The sequence below is a fragment of the Balaenoptera ricei genome, chromosome X (assembly GCF_028023285.1).
Source record: "Balaenoptera ricei isolate mBalRic1 chromosome X, mBalRic1.hap2, whole genome shotgun sequence".
NCBI classification, from domain to species: domain Eukaryota; kingdom Metazoa; phylum Chordata; class Mammalia; order Artiodactyla; family Balaenopteridae; genus Balaenoptera; species Balaenoptera ricei.
In genome coordinates, this window is record NC_082660.1 from 88,862,508 (window position 1) to 88,871,152 (window position 8,645).

Here is an 8,645-nt window from a genome sequence, read left to right on the forward strand (position 1 = left end):
TGGAAAGATCACATTATAAGGTGCCATAATGCACCATCTGGATTAACAGCTATGTCATCCCTAAAGTGGCCATTCACTGATAGCACTCAGTATAGTTCTTCTCTGACCCCACATGTGCTCTGCCCAAGAAGCAAAGATAAAACCATAGTTGTTCAGCAAGGTAATTGGTGAGCTACAGCTATTGGCCAAGCCAAACACACTTCTGCATCTTTCTTGTAAAGCAAGCCATAGATGCTTTCTGTTCGTGCTTCCTCCTTCCCCTTCCTCAAACCTCATCTCTGGTCCTCATAACCATGCCATCATGGGGAAAGTTGATGCAACAGAGGGACAGGACATATGAACATTATGTAACCAAGGATTCAGCTAGTGTGGTTCATCCAATCACTTACATCCTATCCTAGGTGTGCTGACATGCCAGATTTCTTTTTCTGTGCTTCTTGTTTTGTTTTAAAGCAAGTTAATAGATCATATGATTAAAAAATCTTATTTTTTTTTCATGTGAGCTTTTCTGTTCTGTGATTTCTTGGAGAGTTTTCCTGGTAGTGTGCTTGGTAGATACCACTGCATCAAGGTAATTATCACATAACAATATCAGGAGCAATTATCTCCTGATTGCTTCAATTTTCCTAATTAATGAGGAAGAAGGTGATCAGCTGAGAGTGAAGGAAGGAAGGAAGGTGGTTGGAAGTTTGAAAAATTGGAAGTGTGAAATAGTCATCTGGGAGAGATGTAAACTAAATTGGAAAAAATGTGGTAGAATTATTGGGAAGCATTAGGGACCCACTCAAGGTTAGTGGTCATGAATTTTAAGTGAAATTTGTCAGCATGGTCTTACGTTTTTTTCCAGCCACATTCAACTGTATGGGTAACTGTAGGAAATTGATGGAGCTGTAAATGTCCAGTTTTAGGGCCTTTCCCTGAGGGTGTGACAGAGAAAGAGGAGGACAATGGATTTGAGTATATCAACTCCATGAAGGAAGAACTGTTCTCCAATTCGTGGAGCAGTGACTGACACAGTAGATGTTTAATAAATATTTCTTGAATGAATGGAAACTTGTTAGATTTTTCTCTTTATACTCAAAGTTCAGTAATTTTATATGTGTGTCTTCTATTACCAATTCTGGCTAGAATTTGATGAGCCCTTTTAGTCTGTGAGCTTAGATATTTCTCCAGCTCAGGGAAATTTTCCTCTATGTATTATTGGCTTGATTATTGCCACACTTCCATCTATTCCTGATATCCTTCTGGAACAGTTATTACTTGTATATTAAATCACCTTGTATCTACCTTCAGATGTTCTTACCTTTTTCCCATAATTTCTTTCTCTTTACATATTGGCTTTGAGCTTTAGGTATTTGTTCTTTTTTTTTTTCTTTTTTTTAGGTATTTGTTCTTTTGATTTCTAGTTCCCTAATTAGGGTCTCAATAGATGTTATCCTCTCCTTAAATGTGTCTACTCAATTGTTTAGTTGGCAAATTACCCAGTGGTTTTCTTTTGATGGGCATGTGTTCTACTTGTTCTGAGTGATATTCATCTCCCTGGTGCTAGGTCCTTTGGATTTGTTGTTTTCCAATTTTAGCTCATTAGGGCAAGGCACATTTGTTGGTGTTCTCTACATAATGGCAGTCCCATAAGTCTTGAATGGTGAAGTGTTGTTTATTTCTTGAGGCTAGTGATTTTAAAGCAGGTAGGCTGTAAGTACTGCACATTCCTGGCTTCACAGTTGGGGAAGACTCACCTACTATTTCAGCTTCTTCCCGGCCTCTTGTAGACCGGAAGATTAGTCACACTCACAACTAGGGATCAGTGTTTCCCACTCTCCCCTTTCCCCAACCACAGGCCTACTGATCTCTGTAGACCAAATTCTGTCTGGGGTCATGGTTGTATGATCCTCTAATTTCTAATGTTATTCTACAGCATGTCTTTTAACCATTCTACCCTCACAAACTTGTTTATGACCCGAACAAAGAATCCTATATTTTAAAAATCTTCTTGGAGTAATCCTACTTCTGACAAGTGTCTTTGTACCCACTCAGCACTTAGGTTTCAATTTTTAACGTACACTTGTACCTCACTTGAAGCAAGACCAATTTGTGAAAATATGGATTAATGCACAAGACAAATTAAGGAGTAACTCTACTTTATCAAACTTTTCAAAATAGTATTGCTTTAATTAAGTCTCTGGTTTTCTTCTAAAAGTAATTTAATTTGAGAAAATTTAATTTATGTATACATTTTCCAGAATATATCAACTACTGAAAGTCAGGCATTTTAGTATAATTTTATACCTGTTAATGCATTTATTAATTATTCTCAAGCCACAGAATAAAAATATATTGTATGTCTAGACCATAAACTATTAACAGTAGAAACTGTCTCTTCAATCATTTTTAGTCTCTCCACAGTGCCTGATACTGTGTTCTGTACACGGAAGATTTTCAATAAATATTTAATTAACTGGATTGTGGATTAAGTCCAAATTGTGGTAATTATTTAGATAATAGTAATGTTACAATAGTAAAACATATTCTACAGTGAATCATAACATTGTAGTACAATGGTCACAAAGTTGCTCCCTTCTTTCAGAATCCCTGGTCTGATTAAGATGTTGGCATTGGAAGTATAGAAAAAGCATGAATAGAAAATTGATGACATCTGGAAATGTTAGCTGCAGCATACATTTCATACCATTCTTACCTATTTAATCTACTTTTCCTGTCTCTCTTTTTTTCAATATATTCTTTAATCTACTACATATATGTTTTTTCTGGGATCTTTGTAATTGTTTTCTGAAAATCCACATAGTCACATATATTTTAATTATCAAATGAAAAACAGAGTGATTCTATAAAAACTCTCTATTCTCTTAATTGCCAGATTATTGCACTCATTAAATCCCTATGAGAAAGTATACACTCTGTTGGTCTATTATTAAAGAGCTTACAAAAGTGTCAATTCATCTTAATCTCTTTAGTGAGGGGTGACTGCTATTTTAACTTTGAATAGAAAATGATAAAATTTAATATCTTGGACAAAAACATGCTTAGTTCTTACAGGTGTTGAATGAGAAGTGCTCAGACTAGAAGTAAATTTATTTGCAGAATCTAAATACTTCAGAGGTACTGTGTTTCAGGAGAGTAAAAAAAAAAAAAAATCCGTATTAAAAGAAAGAAATTCTGTTGTATGTGACAACATGGATGAATCTTGAGGATGTTATGTTAAGTGAAATAAGCCAGTCACAGAAGGACAAGTACTGTATGATTCCACTTATAAGAGGTATCTATAGTGGTCAGACTCATAGAAATAGAAAGCAAATGGTGTTGCTTGAGGGGAGGGATTTCAGTTAAGCAAGAATAAAAAGTTCTGGAGATCTGCTGTATATCACTGTGCTTATAGCTAACAATACTGTACTATACACTTAACTGTTAAGAGGGTAAATCTCATGTTATGTGTTTTATAACCACAATTTTAAAAACCCATATTAATTTCAGACCTCCTCTTTTTGTGGCCTCTTGTATAAGGACACGTTCATTTTAAAAATAGAAATTTGTCAATTTCTAATGCTACAATCCGTACTAGGGCCTTTTAATATTCTAAAAATTATATTTTTTTCTGTTCAGTTACAGAAGAAGGGAAATAAAATTTGAAAGTAGCTGCTGAGCTTCCCCATAATATTTTGAGATCAAAAGTTCATTGAAAAAAAAAAAAAAAAGTTCATTGATATCAATGTTTGTGATTCCAGGGCTTTTTACTGTTTCTAAGAGGTGGTTGCAAGCCCCAAGCAGTCAATTTGTTTCTAATGGTATTTGCCTCATTGTAGTATGGTTTGGGGAAGGTTTATTTTCCAAATTCTTCCCAAGTACATTTCTTTGAGATTGGAATGGTTTAAAATGGGCAACAGCTATTAGGTATCTCACTGTCCTTCATGTTCAAAGATGATATTGCTGACATCATTTCTTCCTGCAATGTGTTGTTGCTCATAAGAACATTACAAAATCTGTGTTGCCTCCCCTACTGATGATATCTCCTTGTGTCCTTTGCCTAAAACCAACAGTTGCTTTAAAGACTTGTCACTGACAGTCACTATAGTTAGCTCAATTCGAGACATCCCATCTCTAATTGTGTATCCCTGTGTTTTCCATTTGTATTGGCTGCTTTGTTAGAAGTTGATAACCCCCAATATATTATTCATCCAAAGTGTGACTTCTTTGTTGTTGTAGGCTGTATCTGGGCGTGGGGCAAGGATTCAATACTCTGAATTAGTGAATGGCTTGCCTTTTACCATATTGAGCTTGCTCTCTCCTGAGTTTTTGTTGTTGTCATTGGTTGCTTTATTTTGTTTTCTTCTTTAGTGCCTACAGTATTAGGTAAGATGACTGTTCCTCCCCACAGTTTGCTCTCTGGTGAGAATGTCTTCAGTGTACTCATTAGCTGAGTCTCTACTCACACTCCCCAGGTGGACAATCTGTTTGTGGAGATACATGTGTGTCAGGCTGCCCAGATGAAAGAGAATGTCATTGGCCCAGAAAACCTGCTGATTTTTGTTTGTTTTTCTAAAGTTAGATGGCATAAGAAGAGTGTTCTTGTCCACTGCACCCCTGCTAGTATCATTATTTAGAGTGTAATTCAACATCCAAAATATGTGGGTTTATGGAGGTCTGTGAAACCTGACTTATCTGTTCCCTGAAAGCAAAATATACATCTTATTGAATTCCCTTGCATAACAAATATTATTCAAGATATTTGACCTTACCTCCAAGCAATCTTAAAAAAAACAAAAACAAATATTTTTTTACCCTGGGGAAATGTTACAATAACAGGCACACATTACTATGCCTTTGGAGTAAAGCCATATATTGGACAAAATCCTTTAAAGTGAAAGTGGGAATGAAGAGAAAATAAAATCTTGAACAACTAGGCAAACACAACTCAACAAACTGTAAAACACAAAGAGATGCAGATGATCTTGCTTAAATCAACCATTGAGGCCTTGGCCTCAGTAGTGAGTACCCTCAATATTTGGTACCCTCAATTGCAATTTAAACATACTCATGTGTTGTACAAGCTGGAAGCAACCTCGGACCTTCTTGGTAATCACTTAGAATTGTGATTTATTTTTCTTCTCAGCCAAAACCAAAGAGATTAACCCTGTTGTCACCAGCCTGCATTTTTCGAGCACTTACATATTTCACCTAAATATACCATTTAATGTTCACAACAGCTTTTTGAGGTAGATGGTATTGTTATCATCATTCTACACATGAAAAAGCTAAGACTGAGTAGATTTGTGTATTTATTTTAAGCCCTGGGTATGAGTACATGTTGAATTTTGTAGCTATATTAACCCAGTGTGAAAGAAATTAGCATAGCTACAAGCACCTTCTGTCCCTTAAAGACATTTACCTCTATCTAGACATAAATTATTACAGTACATTGCCCAGCATTCTGGAACCATGTAGAACTTCTTTTCTGGTTATGTGTCCATCTCCTTACTCCTTCACACTGGTCTCATTTTCTACCTAATATCATAAAACTAGTAAAGAGAGAAGCTAGAATTTGAAAGCAGATTGACTCAAGAGTTCCCATGCTTAACTGCTGCCTGGTACTGCTTCTCTGCTTCTTCTATCAGCATTATTCTCTTTTTTTAAAGTAAGACAAGAAATACTCAGATTTGTAGACACCTCTCTGCTCTATGGTGGGCCTATTATTACTTCATACAGAGTAGAAAAGTCAAGCTTTTGTTGGATATCTGATGCAAAATGGAGAAATAGATTCGGGGATAGGCACTGCCAGCAGGCTCATGGTCTGTCTGGAACAAGGAGTCTGAAATAGGTCCAGAGAGAGGATTCATTCAAAAAGAGCAGATCTGGGATGAAAACTAGGCAATCAGGTGGTCAAACAAGGCTGGAAAAATCACACAGATATTAAGGAGCACAGTGAATAATAGTAAGTTTAGAACCTAGGCAAAGAAATTGGGCATCACAGAGTCAGAAACACAGACCAACAGCTTCTGCTACAAAGGATCAGGATTAAGACCAAGAACTTGAGCAGTTTATATAAGGTAACAGCAGCAAGAAGGATCTTGATATGGAACCAACATTTTGCCTCATGTTTGGAGCTTTCAGAGGCTTGTTAAAGTAGCCAGTCACTAAGTTTGACTAGTCTAGGAATGCAAGTGAAGATATCCATCATTTTGGGAAATAAGAAGGCTGAGATAAAAGCAGTTCTCGAAACTTTCCATCTCCTTTAAAAGTCTGCTTTCACGGAAAGATCTGATATCAGTCATTTTTACATCAGTGTGAAAAAGGTAAGTTTATGTGTTGCCTCTCTTGAGATATTTTACATTTTCAGCCTTGGCTTTTAATGTAGAATGAAAATGTTTATCCTGGCTTATAGGCGTTTCTAGCCCAGGCAACAATATGGAAGTAGATTTAGGGAGAGGAGCAGAAGGTCTTCCCATCATTCTTGATATCAAGCCACTTTGCTTATGTTTTACACCTGCCTTGCCAATCTCGATATTTCATCCGGTGAGAATACCTGAAGGACTTAGATGTTTGGGTGACTCATTTCATTTCCTGTTGGAAGTCTTTTGTGCTTCTTTGTGTGAGAGTCAGTATAGGTGTTTTAAAAAATTAAAAGGTAGCAAAACAAAGTTGACCTTTTTAGTTAATATAGTTTTATATGAGCAGAGCAGTTTCATTGGTAAGTTTCCTGTCCTGGCTGGAGTTTATAATTAAGGTATTCAGAATTGTCAAATAACTGCAATTTTCCTATCAGCTGTAATTCTTAGAATTTAGTGAAAGAGAAACAAGGAGAAATTGAAATTTATGCCTTTGTGGTTAAATTACAAGAGCACTCTTCTCAGGTGGTAATTCATTCATTGGACCTGCAAGAGGCTGTACTCAGGGATAAAACAGATGTCCTCTTTCATGTTTGTCTATCCTTAGAAATGGTAAGGCCAATGTGAAGGAGGAGGGAGATAGACACAGCACTAAAAAAGAAATTCTACGTGGTTCCAGAATACTGAGAAAAGTACTGTAAGGGTCTACATCTAGATAGAGCTAAATGACATTAAGGGACAGAAGGTGCTAACAGCTATGTTAATTTCTTTCTACACTGGACTAATATAGTTACAACAATTTGCTCATACCCAGGGCTTAAAAGAAATATCCAAATATTTTCCTGTGAGTTATGTATTTTTTGTGGCTCTTCTGCTTTCTCATTGTGTAAGCTTGGGCCAGTTACTTAAACTCCTAAGTTTCACTTTCATTTTTCAAAGTGGTGGTGATAATGGCATATTCTTCATTTGGTTATTGTGAAAAGTAAATGGCATAATATATGTAAATCACTCAACACAGAGCCTGGCACACCACAGACAATAAATAATAGAATCTATTATTATTCCTTTACTGTGTTAAAACAACCCTGTGCAGTATGCAGGAAAGACATTAATCCTCATAACAAGCTGAATCTCAGGTGTTAAATTATTATTCAAAGTTGGTAAAGTAAAAGAGCTGGGTCCATAATTCATTAATATTTATTACATACTTTTACTTTTAGAATCCAAATCTTGATGTGTGTGTGTGTGTGTGTATTTTCTTTGCTCAGAAGCAGGGTGAATGGGAAATAGCATAGGATGCCAAAGTGATGACATAGAGTGGTACAAAGAAGCATGGGAATCAGATAGTACCTTCAGGGGATGGCCAGGTCCAGAGAAAAGATATTTTGTGTTTTTAGGATATGAAGAATCTGAGAATGTAAACAGAGGCAAAGGAACCAGTGAAAAGGCCTGAAGATGTAAGGCAGGGGTCAGAAGCTCAAATGCCTTTATGGTCTGGGTAGGTGCTTAAATAACTGAAGCTAGTGAATGTAATTCAGTAGGAAAGAGTGGGAGTAGAGACAAAGTCAAGCGTGTGTGCCCTGGATAGCACAGGGAACCATATTCAGTATCCTGGGATAAACCATAATGGAGAAAAATATAAAAAAAGAATGTATATATGTGTACAACAGTCACTTTGCTGTATAGCAGAAATTAGCACAACATTGTAAATCAACTACACTTCAATAAAAAAAATTTTTTAAAAAGACTGTGTGTCCTGTCTAAAAGCATTAAAAAACCAAACCAAAACAAAACTCTACGCAGACCAAAAATCAAGTCTGTAGGCTAATATCAAACTTAGAGTTAATGGCACCTGGTATAAAGAATGGAGCAAAGTTTTAGGGGAAATGGGTCAAAATGGAATCAAGAACAAAGGTAGGGTGATGAACCAAAGGAGAAGAGGATATCTTTCTTGAGGTTATACAATGGCAGTAAAAATGTGGTGATAGATATTTTGATGTGGAGAGGAGGAAAGACACAGAAGTTGATGCCCCTCAATCTCAGGAAAGTATAAAGCGAGATTTCTCATAGGGGTGTTTTGAAGACCAAACATGAACTGTGGGCTTGGGAATAGGGAGAAGGCCTGTGTGATATTGTGATTTATAATAAAAAATATATATGTGGTCTTCATCCCTGCTTCTGGCAGGGAGCTCTTAAAACACTTCGGGGCTTCCCTGGTGGCGCAGTGGTTGAGAATCTGCCTGCCAATGCAGGGGACGGGGGTCGAGCCCTGGTCTGGGAAGATCCCACATGCCGTGGAGCAAC